This window comes from Tamandua tetradactyla, chromosome 5, assembly GCF_023851605.1.
Source record: "Tamandua tetradactyla isolate mTamTet1 chromosome 5, mTamTet1.pri, whole genome shotgun sequence".
Classification (NCBI taxonomy): domain Eukaryota; kingdom Metazoa; phylum Chordata; class Mammalia; order Pilosa; family Myrmecophagidae; genus Tamandua; species Tamandua tetradactyla.
Window position 1 is genome coordinate 41,333,535 of NC_135331.1, and position 23,099 is coordinate 41,356,633.

General features: G+C 37.4%; 1 long non-coding RNA gene across 1 annotated transcript in view; it reads right to left on the reverse strand.

The window, feature by feature from the left end:
- Positions 1–221: 221 nt before the first annotated feature.
- Positions 222–23,099, reverse strand: part of LOC143682377 (uncharacterized) — an 80,684-nt gene continuing 57,806 nt past the window's right edge. Inside the window, exons 3-4 of the long non-coding RNA XR_013175105.1 lie at positions 18,118–18,312; positions 222–552 (exon numbers count right to left, since the gene is read on the reverse strand). This is a non-coding gene — a long non-coding RNA (uncharacterized LOC143682377). The remainder of the gene's footprint in view (positions 553–18,117; positions 18,313–23,099) is intronic.

Here is a 23,099-nt window from a genome sequence, read left to right on the forward strand (position 1 = left end):
CGGACACCCGGTTTCGATACCTGGTGCCTGCCCATGCAAAAAAAAAAAAAAAATCTACTGCACTATTTTTATTATTATAGTCCTCTCACTCAGAAAGTCTATGTGGTCTTTTACTGATTAAAAATCTCAGAAGATGTGTGTTCCAACCCAGCTTTTGAAGGGCTCGGGTCGGCACAGCCCCAAGATCAAAACACACACCAGGCACAGAGTTAGACGTGAGTTTTATTAGGACTTAAAAACAAGAGATTCTGTGCCAGTGGCAGCCGTTCAGGAAGTCAGCGCTTCGCAAAAGTGGGGGGTACAAGAGGCAGCTAATTTCAGCAGGGTTTCATGACACAGGAGTTTGGACATTTGTTATCAACATATCAAGGGAGGGGAGTTTTAATGCTGTACAAGATAAGTGGTTTTCGATGTCATCTGTCCATTCTTCTCCTCCCTGACGAGGTCTGTGGACCTCTAACTTCTGTCCAGGTCACCTGGGCAGTTGTATACAGTGACTTGCTCTCTGCATGGATGGGCAGCCCCAGCGCTGGGTCTCCACCTGTGTTTAACCTTGAAGACACATTTGCATAAATCAGTGTCTCACATTCTCCTGCGAGCATAAGAATCAGCCCTTAGAGTCTTTTTTATAAATATGTGTCCCCTCTTTTGGAAATTCCGGCTTGAGAGGGTCTGGGATCAACCCTAGGAATCTGGATTATCGAAAAAGACACTAGGTGAAGCATACAACCAGACAATTTTGACAAAGCTGGAATGCATATTTGAATTTTTAAATTACACTTTATTTAGCTCTATTTCTGTATGGAAAAATGTCTATTTCCCCCAAGTGCTAAATCAGAGACAACCACCAAAATTTATTAAAGCACAAAATTTCTGGCTGTTAGCCCAAGTGATGAAAAATAAACTGGAAATATTTTTGCATCAAGCAAGTGTAATAAATGTTCTAGTTCTGACATTTAATAAAATTTTTGAAGACACTTAAATGTTTTTAGTTTTTAAATTTTACAAAAAATTTGAAAATCCTGAGAACGTGCTTTTTTTCCCTTTTAACAAAAGACAGCCTTCAATTTCCAACAAAAAACACATTCTAAGAAGAACAATGTTAATATAAATATTATTAATATAAATATATAATATATAAATATTAGCATTTTGCCTTCAAAGCAAGTTGTTCTTTAGATCTTCATTACTCTGTAGGAAAGAGTTAAGCTTTAAAAATAAGTATAAACATGCTTGAATCCATGTGAAATACTCAACAACGGGGTTATGTCCTTATCCCTGGTTGCTAGGGAAAACTTTCAAGAAAAGGCTGGGATATTCCATACTCAATTTTAAATCTTACATTTATATAGGCACCAGGCTTTATTCTAAGGAAAAAAGCAACCTTCAGATAGCTACTATTATTATTATTATTATTCCTATTTTAAAGATGAGAAGATTGAAGCACAGTGAAAATAAATAACTTATCCAAGTTAGTAAGTAGCAGTTCTGGGACTTGACCCCATAAAGTCTGGCCAAAAAATTTAAATCAACGTCCCTAACCTCTATGCTATATTGCTTCTTCATCTTTTATCTGGTTCCTAAATTTGATAATAAAATACAAGTATCATTAAGGGGTGTTATCCTTCATCACCAGATAGACACTTCCCCTACTCTCCAAATTTTGGGAAAGAAATCTAAATGCTTTGGCAATCACTCTGACAGGCGGTGGAGCCCTGATGTGTAGAAGTTGTATGGGACAGAGCACTGCTGCCACTGCTGCCACTGCTGCCACTGCTGCCACTGCAGCTGCTGCTGTTGCTTTTTTAACCCTAGAAAGGTAAGGAAAGATTAGTGTGTCATTAACTAATTAAAGGATTAGGAAGCTCTTCCCAGAAAGCCTTCCAATTGTAAAATAAATATATGTGGCTGGTTTATTTTTCAGAGATCCCTTTAATAATTTGAGGAAACAAAGGCTTGATTAGTGGCAATCTCCTTACTTAACACCTATCATCTTTCCATTCCACATCCTTTTTTCTCTTTCCCATCCCTCCAGTAAGGAGGGAGATGTAGTTTCTTGTCATCCAGCTCTTTTAAAGTGAAAAATAATAGTAAATATTAACACCATCATTCTGTCTCTAAGTCTTATGTTATTTTATGTCAATACAGAAGTAAGCACAGCCATATTTTTAGAATAAGAGTTTACAAAAAAAAATAGTCCTCTATGAGTATTATAAATTTTGATTTTTTTTTAAGAAAACTTATGCAAAGAATTTCTCTGAGTCTGCTGTAGGTTGTGACGCTCTTAACCCTTGGGTTGCTGATTTACAAGTTTGATGCACCATGCAACATATATATATATATATATGTTGTTGCTGTTGTTTGTTTGTTTTGCATGGGCAGGCACCAGGAATCAAACCCAGGTCTCTGGCACAGCAGGCAAGAACTCTGCCACTGAGCCACCATTGCCCACCCTAACAAGCTATGTCTTTTTATGTCTTGGTTTAAAATGTAGTTATGCAGGGCTCTTAAGCTGTTAAGACGATCAACACTCACTAACATTGCGATTTGTTTATATCTTTTACACTGCATTAAATTCTCTTCTTTCTAGCCCACAGACGTAAACTTCTGGCGTAAACTATAGCTCAATCTCATAATGTAATGAAAATTGTGAACTCATCCCAGAGAAAGTTGATGGTTAAAATTTTTACAGCCCAATCAATTGATTTGTTGGTATATATGGTTTTTAGAGTCAAATAGAAATCTGCCAATGGCACAATTCAGGTAATTTCCAAAAGCAGAAGTTTTAGCATCTAGTACAGTAAGTGCTTCGGTTTCAAAAACACACTGGAACATAGAAAAACATCATGTTTCTCTACAAAAATGATCAAGTTTAGATTATCTAGTAAGTAGAATAATGTGTGATTGATGCTATTTTCCCATTTCAGCAGGTTAGAATTCATCAGGGCCATTCTTCTCCCTCAATCTTATAATGTTATCTTGAGGAAAAGTCTCATGTGAGTCCAGAAATAATGATTATTTGGAATTATACCTGACCAAGTGATGAATCCTATTCTCTGACTCAGTGCCTCAGATACAGTGGGGAGGTAGACCTATTGACTGAAAATACCCTATCATTTAACTGAATTAAATATTACCTAAAATAAAAAAATCACTGACCAAAGTCCACAGCAGGAAAGAACAATTAAGAGATTCATTAATTGTTCTTGTCTGTTTACAAAGCTATTCACCTGTTTGTTTAAGCCTTTCTCATATATTCCATCTTTTCTAAAGAAGCCAAATCTTACAAAACATTCACACAGCCTTGATTCTTTATTTGAAGTGGAAAATTGAGTTTTCAAAATTAAAAAAAAAAGTGATGGCTCTAGTTTTACACATAGAAAAAAAATATTAGTGTTGAGCATAGGCATACAAAGAGAATTTCATTATGACCTCTCTTGAGTGAATGTTTCTCCACCTGGCTAACATTGACAAATGTTTGTCCTAAGGCTTTGCCCTCCTAGTTTGCAAACCACAACACTCACTTCTACTATGTTAAGATAGTCTTTTTAGGTTCCTAGGGTTTGGCCCTAAAATTCTAACAAGCTTACGGAGATGGGTTTATCTGGTCCTCAGTATCTGTCTCCAAATGTTGAGTCAATCTTAAAGTTAGGGTAGGGGGGAGAGAAGGAAATCTTTCACAGGAGTTGTAAGGCCATATTCTGAGGGACTCAACTTCAAATCCATCTCATTTCTATGCCTTGCACATAGATTACAGAAAACAGAATATATGTTAAATAAGTAATGGAGTATATTGACAAAGTAGAGGCCTTTGGCAATGAATAAAGCAAGGCAAGTGTTTCTTTCGCCCTGCCCATCCTTTGAAAAATAGCGTGGACTGAGGACAAAAAGAAAAAAAAAAAAGCCTAAGAAATTCTTTGCAGAAGGGTTCTTCATGAAAACGGCTTTTCTTGTTTTTTGTTTTTGTTTTGTTTTTTCTTTACTCTTGCTCCAAAGCCAGATTTTTCCCAATTAGTTTCAGACAGGAATCAGTTAAAGGTGGACTGAAAGGGACATCAGTTAGCTGCAAACCAAACCCATGTGATTCCTTCACACCCAGGATAAATCCCTGAGTTCCCTGGTGTCTTGATTTCTAATGCAATGTCAAGGGCACAGTGGCCCAATCAATAAACATTTACAAAATTTAAAATGCATTCTGTATCATGGGGAGGAAGTAGGCTGTTACCACAAATTGTAACCTTTTAACAAAGTGATCAGAGAGACGACACTACAGGCACAAATCCTATGGAACTTATTTTAACATCATTTCACCAGTGTTTCTTCGTAGGAGAACATTTAGTTCACACCTCTGATTTATTTCTGCCTTGATAATCAGAAGTATTTTACGAAGGTCCCATAAGCCCAAGGGCGTTTTTAAAACCTGTATATGAACTAGTACAAGCCATATTTTTTCTTAATAAACAGGGATAATATATTTCCTAGAGTGAATAACTTTATTGTACACATTACATTTTTTTAAAGGCTCTGAACTCTGAACTTAACATGCATTTTTCTTTTTCCATTAACTGCTGCACAATAGTGACTGTGATATAGAATACAGATACCCACCGGGAATGAATCTGGATACTTGGTATATCTCTGCTAAAGTCAGATGGACGCTTAAGAACATTCTTTTTTTAAACTCTTGATTGTCCAAACTGCTTGTGTAGCTAGGACATACAGCATTTCACAATGCATGAATTAATGTACTCAAGATACTGCATTATGTAGGAATAACTACATGCATGACAATATTTTAAACTTGAATCAATTCCTAATTTTAGAGAAAATTAGGAACCACATGAATGAAGCACCAATATTTATGATTCTACTGCTTGCTGCTTTCACTTAGGACCATGCAAATGAAGTATGAGTTATGAGCAAGTCGGATACAAGTCCTTCCTGTTTTGGATAGAGGGTAACACATTTTCTGCAATTGATATTAATAATAGAAGAGCTGAGGAATTCCGCAAGCAACATCTGGCAAAAGTGATGAGAGAGGAAGAGATGCCCAGGTATATGTTTTATATCCCAGACAGCATTTGAGAAAAGGAAAAGTGGGTGGGGGGTGAAGGAGCATGTGCTCACATTTCCCAAGAGCAGGGCGTGTTTCTGATAGTTTGAGCATGAATACGAATGGAAGGGTTGATGGCAGGCAAGAAAGCCCAGGAACTGGGAGGCACTGCTGCTAGGCTGCTGCCCTGGACCCAGTTTCCACAAATGGGATACAATGGGAGGGAGGCTGATCTCCTAACAGGGCTAGCACTGCATTTTCTAGAAATGAAGCAAAAGTCAGAGTCAAATGAGTGGTGAAGTTGAATCAATGGTGAGTCAATTAACAATACCTGAATTTAGTTACAAATGTTTAAACTCCTCTGTACTGATATCAGGACTGACTCCTGATACTAGAGTAGAATTGCCCCCATGGGTGCAGTGGGGAGGGCATGGAGAAGGAAGGGGAGGCGGAAAAAGGCTCCAGAATAGGGGATGACTATTAAATTCACCCTCAATAGCCTTCTTTTCTTTTTCTTTAAATTCCGTACTAGTTTAATAATCAGCACTTCATTTAAATCACGTCCTAATTCTAAAGCTAAAAGCACATTTAAAATACCCAGGGGCAAGCTGGTATAATGCAATGTGCTTGACCCCTTTAAAAGGAAATATCACGCAGACCTGTAAGATCAGAACAAGCCCAACCCTAGGGGAGAAAAAAATGAATTTTAGTCTATCAATGACTAAGAAATGCTACTACTGTGATACTATTACCTCTGAATGATTTTTCAGAATTCCAGCACCCTTAGGAAATGAAACATTTTGGAATTGAAAAATTAAGAGAAGCTTTTTTTTTTTAATATGGGGAGAAAGTTTACAAACTAGGATCTTTCATTCAGCATGTATTTTTCAAGAACCGAGCTGAAATAGACTAGTGAGCTAACTAGTGGCAGTCTCTGGCTCTCCGGAGCTGACAAACTAACAGGGAGAGTAAACAAAGAGGCAGTTGCAAGGATTACACCAGGGGAAAAGGAAAGCGTTCTGGGGGGTAGGTTACAGCAGGGCTCCTTCTCCGTCCTGCTTAGCCAAGGCAGTAAGGAATTGGCAACAGGCACTTGAGTCAGGGACAGGGATTCCAGGCAGAGGAGCCAGGATTCGTGGAGGCAGAGAAGCAAGAGAGCTATACACTGAAAGAACTGACAATTTAGCCTGACTGGAACTTAGGACACCAATCAGGTTGGGAGTGTGTCAGAGGTAAAGACACAGGGGCAGTTGCTGCCCAGTCCGAGTCTAATTCATGGGCTTGTGTGGTTGGGCTACATAACCACACTTTCTATAGCAGATTCTAATATTTAAAATAATTGAGAGTTGATTCTTGACATCAACTCCTTTCATACCACGAAATCATTTCTTTAAAGATTTAAACCCATCCCTCAGTGTCATTTTACTGTTAGCTCCCTTCATGGTCACTCCTCAGGTGTCTAGACCTTAGTTAGTGGACTTAAGGAACTGGTAGGAATGAGATTCTAGCTGATTTCCCAGATACTGCCATGTCTAAATTCTCTACAACAGAGAATTTGTACCGCGTATCCCATTGAGTCTCACCCAAGTCATTGCAGCATCCCCAGCTGGCCGTGATGCAGGCAGGTTACTAGCTAGTCATGCAGTGAAGTGCTGACATAATACATTTGAAATAGGTCACAGATATTTTCTACCTTTAAAGGAATGTCTAGGGCGGGCCATGGTGGCTCAGCAGGCAGAGTTCTCTCCTGCCATGTCAGAGACCCGGGTTCAATTCCTGATGCCTGCCCATGCAAAAAAAAAGGACTGTCTATTTCTCAGAAATTTTAATTCTTTCTTTCATAGATCTTATCTGAAAATTTTAAAATGCAGATTAGAAAAAAATAAAAACAAGGGTTCAAATGTTAAGACTTTCTCTCTTTATCCTAAAAGACCAAAACCTTTCCTAAGGAAAATAGTTTTTTTGCCTCTCAATTTAAGGGGCTTACATTAGGAATATCATTGAAATATTTAGCAATTATTTTCAGTAGCAAGTTTTTAAAATATCTATTTTTACTCTGTAAGAAATGTTCTTTTTTTTTATTGTAGTGAAAACACTTGATCCACTCAGGTATTAATCCCATGTAAAGTTTTATGCTTAAAAACCAAATTCATTTTTTCACTGACATTGAATACACATCTGCAAGCCATTAAAAGGAAATTCTTTTGGAAAGCACTATAGTTAGACTCAACTGTATGGTTTATACTTGGAATAAATTCATTCATAAAGTTTCATGATTTTTTCAACAGTAGCTGTGATCTAAATAAATAAGAATAAATTTTATTTTAGTCAGCATATAATTATAAATCATGTTTTACAAACTACTTTTGAATACTAGATATGTTCTCAAAATATCTTTGGACTTTAATTTTATATTAAAATTATATTTTATCATTATTATTAAAATTGTCACTATTGCAAAGACACTCTAAAGCAGTAAAGGAATTTGTGGAAAAAATACTCCTTGTTTCACTGGTTGTAAAAAAATATGCACAAAACCGTCAAATCATTTTTCATAATTAAACAGATTTACATAGTTATGCAGTCCCTTAAAAGGAACACATACAACAAATCCCATTTCCCACATATTTCGGTACTGATTTCAGAGCTGTGTAGAATATAAATGCATATTCATACACACTGACATGAATATAAATATGATCTCAGAGTATCTTAAAAGTCGCATATTTGAAAGTCAAATACTTAATGCAGCCTGTGTACAATCAGCACTCCGTAAAAAATAAGAAACACAAAACTTGGTCAAATTTTTGTATCTTCGTAACAGGAAAGTCATAATAAAATTAATTGTTTGAGCAAAACTTTTATATTTTTTATTTCATGTTAAAATCCTTTTATCCCTACAAGTCAACCTATACACGAATTCTGTTTCTCTATATATTTGTGTATTAACTGAAAACAAGCATAAAAAGGATAAAGAGGTCTGAGGAGAAAATGATTTTTCTCCTTTTCCAACAACAGCAGAAATATATATCACTCCAAGAAATCATTCAATAGTTCTACAGGAAATTGCTTCATTTTGAGAAGCTTTAAGAAATTATTTAAACCAAAAACTTGCTTACTTCCCTGGTATTAAAACGTTTTGAAGTATTTCTTATAATGCTCTGCTGTCTCGGATTTGATATCCACTTCACTGCCCAGACAGGAGCCTTTAGGACTAGGAAGTGTGAGGTCAGATGAGACAAGGGGAAAAAGTTCCCTCATTCCCAGACAAGATTTTCTTTTTTTTTTTTTTTTCGCATGGACAAGCACTGGGAATCGGGCATGGCAGGGAAGTCTCTGCCTGCTGAGCCACCATGGCTCACCCCCCCACACAAGAATTTTTTCTATATATAACCAACATGAACACCACACGCCAAGAAAGATACACTCAGTAATTTTTAAATTAAAGTCCTTTTTAACCATCTATTAGAGTGCTGATAATAACTGTGAGGATGGGAAGGGGACTTTTGCTCCTTCTCAAATCTTGAATAGCAAATAGAGAAAAAGGAATCATGTGTATGTGTGTGTAAGTATATATTACACCTTCCCTATTCTATTATCAAAATTTTGGTCTATTCAATAGTCAAAGTTTATATTATAATTATTCTGCAAATACTGTTCATTTTAGAGTATAGTGGGGTTCTCTATTTCCTTTCTCTTTTTTTGCAGGTATGAATACTTGTCTCCATTCTGTTCTTTGCTAATATCGCTCGCTCGCTCGCTCTCATCTAAGTTGTCAGGCACCCTCTCTCTTATTCATTTTTCAAGGGAGAGGGGAACAAAATATTTTCTATGATAAATGAAGTGTTTTATTTGACCTAGGTATCCCAGCTTTTCATTGCAACACTTGACCTAGGTATTCCAGCTTTTCATTGCAACACCACCATCTGCTGGAATTTAAAAATATTGTTGCTAAAAGTTTCTAAGTCCTGGGTTGCATTTTTACAACTATTGGCCTAAAGTGATTTTTATTGCATGTTTTTAAACAGTACTAAGTGACTATTTCCGAAGGGGAGTTTTCTTGTAGTTACAAGTACCACCCCCCAAAAGTCAAAACTTACAGAAACTGTGAAAAACAAAAAAATGACTTTAACTTCTCCCTCTCTCAGAATACCATTAATTCCATAACAGCCCCCCTCACTTATAAATATATAGAATAACCCAATTATTCCATAGCAATCCATTGAATGTTAACTTCATGCTAAGAAATACACCAGACATTAAAGGCACACAATCAAATAATAATACACTTGTCTCCAGGATCTTGGTCTAGTAGGGCACCCAGCTTCATAAGCAATTGCACTGTAACATGGCAGGTGCCTTCATAGAACACGACCAGGGCACTGAGGCTAGAGTCATGAAGTTTATCCCTCCTCAGGCTGGGACAGTCCCTGGTTGTAAATATTGGGGGTAGAAGATTTTCCTGAGGCCATGATGGATATTTTGAGTTGGAATTTTTCAGACACACAAATCAAGTACAACATATTTTAGAGAACTTCTGGAAATTAAGATTTGGGGACAGATTTTCCACATTACAGCCATGTGTGTATATTCATACCTTCCCTTACTTATTCTTCCATTCATTCAACTGATGATTTTGAATGTCACCAGAGTTGAAGCCAGTAAGTGCTTTAAAATAAATCATTAAAAAAGGTATAATAAAAGTTTGTGTTACATTAGCATCCATTCAGTTATTCAACTATGATTCAGGAAATTTGCTAGGCCCCAGAGATATTAAAATGGCATCATCTGTGCCTTCAAAAAGAACAGGAGAACCAAATCTCTAAGTAGTTACATAAAATATAATGTGATCATTTCAGCTAAAATGATACAAAGGGAAAACATGGAAATGACTGGAAACATCAGGCAAGACTCCATGAAGGAAGGATTAGCCATAAAGATTTTTAAAAGTAAGTTTCCATTTACTGGTCAGATAAGCAGGATAGGAGAATGTTGAAAGGTTGAGATTTGCAAAGAGGTATTGAAACCGGGCAACACTACTTATAACTAATAATTGGACAAATTCATTAACTTCTTAGAACCTTAGTGTTCTTTATTGTGAAATGGGTATAATAACGGTATTATCTCATGGGTAATTGTGAAATTTAACAAACTAATGAATAATAAAGTGCATGATGCTTAGCACTCAACTGCTAAGTTGATACACATTGATACTTATTGACATTTTTTTCCTTTCCTTCCTCTTCTAACTTTACTATTCAGCTGATCAATGCATTGTCCAATCAGAGAGATGCCTGAGCAAAGCATGGAGTTCCCTCGGCCAGGTTAGGGAACTGCAAGCAGTTAGATATCCTTGCAGTCAGTCTGTTCACTGGTCAGTCAGTCGGTCAACAAATAATGAATGCCCATTTTGTAATCAAGCACGACCTCAGATCCTAACAAGTTGTACGGGCTGTGATTAAAAGATGTACAAGATAGAGGAAGAGTCAAATGAATGGGTGGCTAATTCTGCCCGGTTAGGGTGGCTAATTCTGCCCGGTTAGGAGTTTGCCAAGAAAAGCTTCATAAAAAAGGTAACATTTGAGTCCCCCGTGACAGAGTAGTTGGGAGCTCAGCCAGTTTGGGGGATTGCAAAACACAAAGAGAAAGACAGCATCCCAGCCACCTTAATCAAAGGTATGAACTAAAACCTGGTTACATGGATCTTAAAGAACTTTGAGTAGAGAAAATCTCTACCCCTTGGCATACCACACAAGAAGTCAATATCACATGGTGTAAAGAAGACAAATTCTGGAAGCTACTTAATATTAACGCAATGATATTGCCTACCCATAGACAGCCTTTCCTCGATACCAGAAGTAAAGACTGCATTAGATGGATTTTAGTGTGCCAAGGGTCAAATTGGGTCTTCTGAAATAAAGCAACTATGTACAGAAATTTTCATGAAAGATGGAATACTGCTAGTATATCAAGCTGTCTTCATCAACCCTAAGGTCCTTTCACAGGCAGGTTGCATAAAGAGGAATGTTGAATCAAATTGTAAACTTTATTTCTAAATATATCCCCAAAGGTGTCCTCTGAATAAAAATGAACTTAATTCTATCTAAAAAGAAAAAAAAAGGTATACAGAAGGGTCTAAATTTGCCATCACAAGTAATCTCTGGGAATATCTCCCTTTTATGAAAATCTGTTAGTCTTCATGTAATCTCTGAGAATACCTCCCTTTTATGAGATTCTTTTAATCTTGCCCAAGTTAAGTTCCTAGGAATCTACGGGAAATGTTGAATATGGATTCTGATTTGTATCAGGTATATAAAACAGTAACTCCTCAAAATAAACAGACAGGATCCAGGGACCAAGAAGCTAAGAAAGATTGCATTCTAAGAAAGATTAATCAAGCCTGGCTTTAGCGGAAAGATTCAAAACAATTGAGACAAAAACTGGAAAGGCATTTAAAATGGGGAAATGAGGCGTCTTATCTTAGTTTTTTTCCAGCAGCTTTTTCTTTAAGCATGTGTCTGCCCTTTAGTCCTTGAAGGAGCTTACATATCTCCTTCCATCTCACCAGCAATCCTTGGCCCCTTTTTCTTTCCTGACCCTCCAGAAGTTGGAATTTTCTGTCAGTTTGCATCCAAGTGTCTGACTGCTATTGTCAGGGTTAGGACAAGGAAGTGGGAAGGTGGCAGCCTCATTGTGGTAGTGGCTGACTTGACCTCTAGGAAGAGGAAGGCTTGAATCACCCCAGGCTTTGAACTCACTCCACACAACTTTTATCACTCAAACAATGGCAGTTAAAGGAAGTTTGTCATTATCCACCCCTTTTCTTCACTATGGTGCGGCAAATATTAGAGGCATCTGAGACAAAATTCAGACCAGTAATAAATTAGCTAGGCTCTTGCAACAAAGTAAAATAAGACAATAAATAGGAAATAAATGGCTGAAAGGGTTTTCTCAAGCAGCAGAAATCAAAGAAGGCAGAATGAACAAAAGAAGACCATAAAGAAGAAAGATACAAAGAAAACATGCAGGGCACCACGGAGGGGGTCTGTGAAATAGAGTCTTAAAAAAATACAAAGAAGACCAAAGAAAGAATTAGTGATGTGAAGGGCTCTGGGGGAAAAAAAGAACCAAATCAGAAAGGAAAAGTTTAAAAATTCAAAGAGAGAAAGGGGACATTAAAAGATACTGAGCTCTCACGTGATCCCACTGCACCAGAAAGCCCTGTCTTTTTTTGCCAAGACTTTGAAAACATAAGAAAGCTCAAAATGCATTGTCATTAGGCATTGGATTAAAGTTCCAGAAGCCTTTCAGATACGCATGCTTTAAAATATCATGATAAATTATGCATCTATGATACAGATTGGAATGCCTTGGCCTTGAGGTAATCAATAATTCAAAAGCTACAAACATGAACTTAATCCAAACGGGATTTGCAGGGTTTGATTCTGAAAGGATTTGTATCATTAACAAGAAAAGTATGCCCAGAAAACTCTTTTCCTTTCCTCAAGAAAAAGGCGTGGTTCTAGCATGCACGTGTGTGCAGAACACTGTGGTATCTCAGCTAAACATTTTGTGCTAAGTGGTCAGATGAATTATTCATGGATTTTCAAAACTTTTGTCTTTTTTTTTAATACTGTAAATATTCCATCAAGGATCTGGAGCCATTAGCTGTGCAGTGACATCTCATGGATGATTTTCATTTCTTGGAGCAATGCCAGGGTGAATCTTGTACCAGTTTTTTGAAGAAAGGAGCTAGAATTTTTATGCCTACAAATATCCAGTTGGCATGACCAGACATTTTTTCTAATATGCTGATGTGTCAATATAAAGAAAAATGATGACATCTAGTAGTTATTTTGCAGTTTCTATTTCTACTCAAAATATTTTCCTCCAGAATTAAACGAGTTACGCTGTTGCCAAGTGTTATATAAGGCAATTGCTACATTTGAGATGTTGTATAGACTTTAAATCTGACATTTGAAATTGCTTCTAATTGAAGAGCTGCAAGTTGTAGTTAAAATAATAAAACTTTGCCATGCACAGTCAAATTACTTTCTTGGAAGGCTAGCAAAGTGAAGATATTTTTCCCCCAAATTAACCACTGTTACCTTTGTAGGTAATGTCATTCAAACTAATTTTATTTTCAGTTTTTAAATCAATATTGGGGGAGACCTATCTTTATGAAACTTCATCTATAAGACATAGTCATAGCCTTATTTCCAAATGATAGGCACTGACTAAGAGGGACATTATAATTTGATAGTAATATATATTTGCTAAATATGTAGATAAATTAGTCTATCTCTTCCCTTATTTTCCGAAACATAAATCTCTCAGCTTAACTGCTTGAGTGCAGGTATGTTGATTTTCTCTGTCTCAATTTCCAGCAGTTAAAATTCCATTTCACTGGGACATTTTAGCTGCTCAGTGTTATACTGCTGCAATTGCATTACAGAAATTATGTTCTAAGGTGCAGTGATTAAAATTGATATTTGACTTAATTACATGGTACAGTACACGGATATTTGAATGTAATTTAATGGAAAACAAGATGCTTTATTTGCAGTGATTTCCAAAGATTTTATACTTACAGAAAGCTCACTTGTCAGTATCAGTATCAGCTGCTGACTCTCTTCAGAAGAAATAGAGAATAATATGCAAGAAAATGAAGTTGATGTTCTTATCCAGCTAAATATTTTAAATTTTAATGTATTTTCTTCTAAACAGTGTCTTTCTCAATGAATCACCTTAATTCTACCATGCCTCACAGAAGTAAATATTTAAACAGTCAGCAGATAAATTTGCATTTCACTATACATCAAATAGCACATTTATTTATTATATGAAATATGTCAACATTTTGACTGGTAGAAAAGTGAAAAGGCCATGGCTATAAGAAGAAAAGTATATTGTCATAATCTATATTAAATTCAAAGATGTCACTCTTTCTGCAATGAGAAAGAGTCTGCAATGAGAAAGAGTCTGTTTCTAGGAGTACAATTATTTGCTCTTCTTTGCCAAGCAAAATTTCAAAGTTATGTTTTAAATTCAAAATAGAATCCAGCACTTCTAAATCTGGTTAAACATTTATATTTAAGGCGACTGCTTCCAATGTAGGCTTCTACACATTCACTGTTTGGAACAACTATGTCACTGCTCACAGTAATTTGTTTTATGGTTTAAAATTCGATTTTACTAAATATACATAAGTTCCAGTTACCCTACGTTTTGAAGTACAGAAGGAATAATACATTAATTGTAAATAATGTTTGAGTATGGATTCATCTACATGTACCCAAAGGAGATGATACAAAAATTGATGCTTTAATGCCATAAATTTAAAGAAATAGAAATGGAGAAAAATTTGAAAACATAACAGAGTGAAGAAAATTCATGCAGTAGAGGTTGCTATTCACAGATATCTTCACTCTCAAAACATTCAACTCTACTTTTCCTGAGGTCCCCTTTCCATCAACCTCAACTCTAAGACTGTGTCCAAGAAAACATTGAAGAACCTAAACAGATTTTACAAAATCCAGCGACTCTTGCTCATCGCTTATTCACTTTTGTTTTTTCTAATGAGCTTAGTCATATGGTCCACCAGGCTTAGTATATCAGGAAAGGCAGATATAAAAGAGTTGAAAATAGGAAGAAGTTGAGAGGTATGATTATGGGTTCTGCATCAAGAAAGATTAGCAATTGGTTTGACTTTGAGGGAGGAAACAGAGAAACTAAAAATAATTCAAAACTTGTGCCACTTCTAAACTCTGGAACATTGGCCAATGTCATTGATCTCTCTGGGCTTCAGAATCCTTATTTTAACTCATAGGTACTTCATGTTACCTCATCGGATTGCTGAATTAAATGAACTAATACATGTAAAGAGCTTGGAACAGTGCCCAGGGCATAGTAAGTACTCAATAAGTATTCATCATAAAAAGTCTTGCAGGCCAGTGGTGCAGTACATCCTGGTATTCCAAAGGGCATCAGTTATACTTAGGTATGAAGTGATGACCTTTCTGTTGCCTCCTGTGATCACTCCAGGCTATTCTGTCTTTTGGAAGCTGCACAACCATTGCAAAGATTGGATGAGAAGGCACTGCCTGATCTGATTGCCAGTTGTGCTTGCCCTGGTAAAGTGAAGTTCAACACCAAGAAGGTCAACACATGCTACTTTGGTTGGTGTTTCCCAGAAGCAGACTCTGAGTTGAGCATTCAAGCAGAAGACTATTTATTAAATAGCCTTTCCCTTGGGGAATGTCAGTAGGGAAATGGAGAACTGAAATAAGGAAGAGAAGGCAGCCAACGAAGAATGTGTTATCAAGCCAGTTTACCAGTCTGGGTAACTGGCGCTTAATCCTGCTGGAGATTGGGTGGGGAACACCTGCCTCAGAATCAACCCATTTGAAGAGAAAAGGAACTAAGATATTTATGCCCAAACTCCCAATGAGATTGGAAGGATATCTCTGGGAGCTCTAATTCTTCAGCACTTCAGCCTACCATGCAAAGCAAATATGGTCGTAAGAGAAATTTCTCAGGCAGTTTGTAGTTGTAGGGTTGTTTTGAATTGCAATAATAAGATCTTGACAGGACATGAGAGAAGCATTATCAGCCTCTATTATAATCTACCACTTGTTTATATCTATTTGTGCCCTGCATCAAGTTCACTCCATCCTTCCAAAACTACTTCAAGATAGTAACCAGATATAATTTTGAAGGAAAAAAAAAAAAGATTTACAATAGAGGGTTAATGAGACATGCCCCAAACCCAGCTGCTTCAGTTGCTCTTCGGAGCTCAACTGATATTCATTATCTTTCTTTTCTGTTATCCATCTAAGCTGCTTGTCCACTGGAATAACCCATACCAGGAATGATGAGCTGTAGGAATCTTATATTGGATAATCATGGCTGCAATTGCCCTGGTTAGTTTTTCAGGTTGTTCTGACAAATAATATACAATGGTTTGGCTTAAATGACAAGAATTATTGGCTCATGGATTTATAAGATGAAAGTCCAAAATTGCCAAGGCAATGCTTTTTTCCCAAAGCTGCATTTGGGCCCTGGTTTGTTGCATACCCTGGGGTTCTCTGCCTTGCATCCATGCTTCCTGTTACATGATGGTCTCTCTCTTGTTGTGTAGGATTTTCTGGTTTCCACTGATTCCCAGGTTCTCGCTCCTCCCTGTCACTTTCTCTGGCTTCTGGCTTCAGTTTTTACTCTTTATCAGGCCTCCAGTAATACGGTTTAAGACCCACCTTGATTCAGTTGTCCACAGCTTAACTAAAACTTCATCTTCAAAAGATCCTATTTGTAGATGGTTTCATACCCACAGGAAGATGGATTACTGTAAAGTACATGTTTTTCACTGGGCTACATACTTCAATCTACCACAGTTATCAAAAAACATGGAAGCACTAAGATATAACCTAGTGAATCTCTAGGTTCTAGATGTGTGCTCTCTCCATTCACATTGTGTAGACTCTAGTAACAATATCTCAGGATAATCATACCCCAATTATTCATACCCCAGCTATTATATGATTATAACAGTATACTACTTGTCTACTAACATGATGACACTAAAATGACTGGGCAGTGGTCTTAGTTTTAGATTTAAAGTAACTCTAGAAGCATCACCCTTTCAGAATGCAAGACCTCTAGTCCAGCCCAATTCCACATAACTGAGAATGATGAAGAGGAGGGTAATTCTATTACTTTTTGGTTCCCAGATTCATGTCTTCCACTAGCAGGGAAAGAACACCATAAAATGGCCATTGGTTCTAGGCCATATTGTACCAGGCTGGCAGCATCAGGATGTGGTAGATGGTAAGATCATTGTCATACCTTATTTGTTGGATGACACTATCTGAGATGATATTATGTATGATCCTGTGATAGTGAATCAGATACTCTGTGAGGCCTCACATAATGGTGCTGGCCATGGCACTGTGGCACAGAAGATAAAGCTCCTAAGAATATGCATCAATAACCAATGAGGACAAATTCCTAATCCCTCATATTGGCAGGAGTCCAATGTAATCAAATTTAGGCCAAATGGATGAATGGTCTCCTCAAAGGAGACTAAATAGTGGGCATAGCATCAATCTCTGCCGCTACAGGTTGTACTCTCAGTAATGAAAGTAAGTAGGTCAGTATGGATTAGAGGCAGCCTGTGTCCTTGAGCCCATGCCTAGTCTCCATCTGTGGGCCCAATGTCATAGCATTTGTGTAACTGAGGACTGAAGCTGGCTGATATCCATGGCGTGAGTTATCTTATCCATGTGGTTATTCACTCCTTCTCCTGTGGTGGACATTCTCTGTAGGCATTTGTTGGAGAAAACATATTTCCAGAGGTCTGTCTATGTGCTTCTTCAGATTGTTTCTAAATTGCTTCTCTGATCCCCAGCCATATCAGTTTTCAATGCCATAAATTCATGTATATCCTTAACTACTTCTTCATTTGCATGGACTTGAATACCAGGTAATACTGCTTCAAGATCTGCCCACTGAGAAGTATATCTTCCTGTCTATAGTATTTCTAGACTACTCCAGAGTGAAATTAGAAGGTGGCAGCCATTTTTTTTACTTTCTTTAATATAATCAGCAACATATGAGAAACAAACATATGTATTTTTTCCTCATCCATCATGTGGTCTCAGATAACCCCTCAAAAGATCATATCAGTACCTAAAGGAAAAGTATTAGTGAAACAGAGGTAAGTGATATGAGGATCTGGTCCCCAATTTGTGTCTCTTACTTCTTGACCAGTATCTTGAATATAATATTTCACCATACAATGGATTGCTGCTGTTTTAGCCTGACCTATGATTTGGTGATTTTGAATATATTCAGCATGTGATAATTACCTCTGATTGCACAGTTAAAAGATGTGCCATGGTCAGGAACTTTCTGCCCTATGATGATGGAACAGTAGCACTCTAGGAACTGTTTGTCAAGAAGTAAATATTTCTCTGCTGCAAATGGCATGGACTTGAGCCAGAATTTAAGAAATGAATGCTATGACTTCTGTTGTGGCTTAAAGAGACTCCATATACCATCCTTACCTGCACATTATGATATCTTCCAGGTCATATAGTCCAGGCAACAGGGCAGCCGAAACCTGCTGTAAAACTCTCTCTTGCAATGGACTGTGTTCAATTTTCTGAGGCACTCAAAATGTGTGATGGAGCAGTTTAACCAGCTGTGGAATAATCTCTCTTCAAAATCCAAAGAGGTAACCAGATGAAATGAACGAATTCCTAGAAATATAAAAAACTATTTACATTGATGTAAGAAAAAACAGATTTCAAGAAAAAAATGATAGAAGTCATAAATAACTGAAATCAGAGATGAGAAGGGGGACATTACTACTGACATCACTGAAATAAAAAGGACTATAAGAGGATACTATGAACAACTGTATGCCTACAAATTAGATAACCTAAATGAAATACAAGACTTCTAGAAACACATGAACTAGCTACACTGACTCAAGAAGAAATAAAAACTCTTAAAAGTCCAATAACTAGTAAGGAGATTAAATTAGTCATCAAAAACCTCCCAACAAAGAAAAGCCCAGGATCAGGTGACTTCACAGGGAAATTTTGCCAAGCATTCCACAAAGATTTAACTGCAATCTTGCTGAAACTCTTCCAGAATTAAACATCAAAATTAAAAACTCTTGTGTGTCAAAGGACTTTATCATGAAAGTAAAAAGACAACCTACTCAGTAGGAGAAAATTTATTTTTCAGATTAATTTAGTATCTAAAACATATTTTTAAAAAAACCTTCAACTCATCGACAACAAGACAAACAGCCCAATTAAAAATCAGAACAAAAACTTGAATAGACATTTCTCCAAAGATATATGCAAATGGCCAAAAAGCACATGAAAATAAGTTTATCATCATTAGTCACTAGGAAAACGCAAATCAAAACTACAATTACATGGCATTTCATACCCACTAGAATGGCTACTATTAAAAAAAAACAGAAACTTACAAGTATTGGGCAGGATGTGGAGAAATAAGAATACTCATTCATTGCAGGTGGGAATGTAAAATGGCACAGCCTTTGTGAAAGGCAGTTTAGCAGCTTCTGAGAATTTTAAACACAGAATTCCCACATGACCAAGCTACTGCACATTTAGGTATATACCAAAAAGATTTGAAAGGAAGTACTCAAGTGGATATTCCCATACTGATGTTCATAGCAACATTATTCACAATTGCTGAAAGATGGAAGTATTTGATAAATAGATAAACAAATATGCTATATACACACAAAGGAATATTTTTCAGCCATGAAAAGAAAGAAGTTCTGATTCATTCATCAACATGGAAGGACCTTGAAGACATCATGTTGAATGAGATAAGCCAGACACAATATATAAAAATATATATTTATATAATTTATAAAAAATTTTTATAAATTTTAATGTATTTTTAACAATATATAAAAGGACAAATATTGTATGCTTTAACTGATATGAAATAATTAGAATAGGCAAACTCAAACAGTCAGAATCAAGACTATAGGCTACCGGGGGACTGGTGGGGGTAGCAAATAGAGAATTAAAGCTTAGAATGTACAGTGTTTCACTTGTGATGATGGAAAGATTTTGGTAATGGATGGTGATGAGAGTAGCACAACATTGTGAATGTAATTAACAATACAAATATATATTTGAATGTGGTTAAAAGGGGAAGTTTTAGGTTGTGTATATTTATTGGAAGAATTTTTTTTTAATGCATGGAACTGCATAGCACAATCTGCACCCCCAAGTTAAACCATGGATTATAGTTACTAGTACAATTATAAAAATGTTTGTCCATCCATCGTAACAAATGTACCACACCAATGCAAGATGTTAATTATATGGTGGTATATAGAAACTCCAATAAAGGCTCTCAACAAACTCCACAGGAGAGGCTCACTGGCTGAATAAGCAGTGAAAATTCTCTCTTCTCCCTTAAAAGTCTCCAACTGATTGGATCAAATCCAGCTGATTGGATTGTCTTTTTTGTGGGAGATACCTGTTTATTTGATTATAGATGTAATCAGCCAGAGCTGCAATCAACTGACTGATAATTTAAGAAACCACCCTTCTACTTTATCTACCAGACACAAAATATCCCTGCAGCAATGATTACACTAGTGTTTGCCTGACCGGATAACTGGGCTTCAATTGTCTGGCCAAGCTGACACCAGAACCTAGCCATCACAGTCCACCCCTTGTCAAGTTGACAGCTATACACATCACCTTGAAATATGCTTAAATTCTAAATAGAAATATGCTTTGCCTAACAATACTTAACTCTCCTGCATACAATCAAATGCACTAAATCTCTCCAGAATAGGGTAGGAGTCCTTAGGTAACATTCACTCTTAAACTTGATATCCTATAACTTAAATGTTATAACATGAACAATAAAACTTATGTCATATTATAAGAAAAAAAAACAAGATATTTGCTTTATGTGCAAATACAAACATACTCATAACAAAACAAGGAGAAATTATTCATGCCATCACAGTCCTCATTTCTATAACTGGTGACATAGTTGTAGCTCATATTTCTCACTACTTCTTCCACTACACATTCTATGTTTCCTTTACCTTCAGCAAGCACTTCAGCTAACCTTGGTACTTTGCCTGGTGGGGTGACCCAAATATTCATTCCTGAAGTTTCAGGGCCATTGGTAGTTCTGCCTGGATTAGGTGGTTGCAGTTTTCCATCAACTTAAACTACAGGGCATGGTGGTATTAAGAGATACCCTAAGTGATCTCCTGTATTCCAGGAAAACTCTTCTTTACCTCCATTGTGTAGTTATAGTCCTATTTCTCCTTGGTAGTGAAGATTATTCATCCCAACCAGACCAGTAATCCCCTTCCTTGTCTGTTGATTCAGAGGCATGAGAACCCCAAAGTGGCAAGTGGCAATCTTAGATTCCAGTTCAATGGAATTATTTTTGTGTCTCGTCTCTTGGTAACTGCACTCCTTCTTTTGGAACTAAGACTTGTTGACCATTAGAGCTTAAGGTTTCATGGACAGGAAGTAAAAATTTTTTCTAGTGGATCACTAAGGGTGATAGTGAGTGGTACCACTTCCATTTCCACCCCTTGATTCCTGGACCCATAAAACTTGGTCCTGGGAATAACAGTACCTTAGAGTGGGCTCTGATTCGATGTGTACACAGCCTCCAGGAGAACATTGCCCCAACCCTGCAACGTATTGCCAACTAGCTGGTCCTGTAGCTGGGTCTTCAAAAGGTCATTCCACCGTTCTATCAACCCAGCTGCCTCTGGATAATAGGGAAGACAGCAAGAGCAAAGAATTCCATGAGCATGTGCTCATTCCCACACTTCATTTGCTGTGAAGTGGGTTCCTTGATCAGAAGCAATGCTGTGTGGAATAACATGATGGTGGTTAGGGCATTCCGTAAGTTCCACAGATGGTATTTTGGTAGAAGCATTGCATTCAGGGAAAGCAAACCCATACCCAGACTATGTGTCTATTCCACTTAGAACAAACTGCTGCCATTTGAAGTGGTCCAGTGTAATCAACCTGCTACCAGGTTGGTCACCTCAGGGAATGATGCCATATTGGGAACTAAGTGTGGGTCTCTGCTACTGACATATTGGGCACACAGTAGTGGCCATAACCTGGTTGGCATTGGTGAATGGAAGTCCAGATTGTTGAGCCTATGCATACCCTCTGTCCCTACCATCACACCCATTTTGTTCATCAGCTTGTTGGGTAATGACAATAGTGGCAGAGGAAAGAGGATGACTTGTATCCACAGGACGGGTCATTTTATCCACTTGATTATTAAAACCTTCCTCTGCTAAAGTCACCATCTGGTGAGGCTTCACAAGGGACACAAATACCTTCATGTGTTTTGCCCACTCAGAAATGTTTATCCACATACCTCTTCCCCAGACCTTTTTGCCACCAATTTTTCAATCATGCTCCTTCCAAGCCCCTGACTATCCAGCCAAACCATTAGCAGCAGCTCATGAGTCAATATCCAAATGCACTTCTGGCCTTCCTGCTTCTAAGCAAAATGAACAACCAGGCACACTACTTGAAGTTCTGCCCAATGGGAGGATTTCCCCTCACCACTGTCCTTCACCCAGAAAAGGGTTGTAGTGCTGCAGCTGTCCACTTTTGGGTGGTACCTGCATATCATGCAGAACCATCTGTAAACAAGGCCCAAGGTTTCTTTTCCTTGGTCAACTGATTGTAAGGAACTCCCTAAGAGTCCATAGCTGTGGTCTGGTAAAGAGACGGTAATGTGGCAGGAGTGGGGGCCATGAGATTTGGGCCACTTCCTCATGTAACTTACTTGTACATTCATCACCTGCTTGAGCCCTATTTCTTATATACTGTTTCCATTTTATAGTGGAATGCTGCTGGGCATGCCCAAGTTGGTGGATTAGACAATACCCAGCTCATGATAGGCAACTCAGGTCTCATGGTAACTCAGTGGCCCATGATTAAGCATTGTCTCAACTAAAGCCTAGCAGGCCAAAAAGCTGTTTCTCAAAAGGAGAGTAGTTATCTGCAGTAGATGGTAAAGGCATATCTCAACATGCCCAATACCACTGGACACCTAGAAATTTCACTGAGATGGAGGGCCCTTGTATTTCTGTTGGATTTATCTCCCATCCCCTGGCACACAAACACCTTACCAGTAAATCTAAAGAAGTTACTACTTCTTGCTAACTAGGTACAATTAACATGATATCATCGATAAATTGAGCCAGCGTGATGTCTTGTGGGAGAGACAAATGATCAAGATTTCTTTAGGCCACATTATGGCAAAGGGCTGGAGAATGATATATGCCTGAGGTAGGACAATGAAAGTATTCTGCTTGCCTTGCCAGCTGAATGCAAACTGTTTCTGGTGGTTCTTACTGACTAGCTATTGGGAAAAAAAGCATTTACCAGATCAATAGCTGTCTACCAGGTACCAGGCAATGTGTTGATTTGCTCAAGCAATGATACCACATCTAGAGCAGCAGCTGCAATTGGAGTTACCA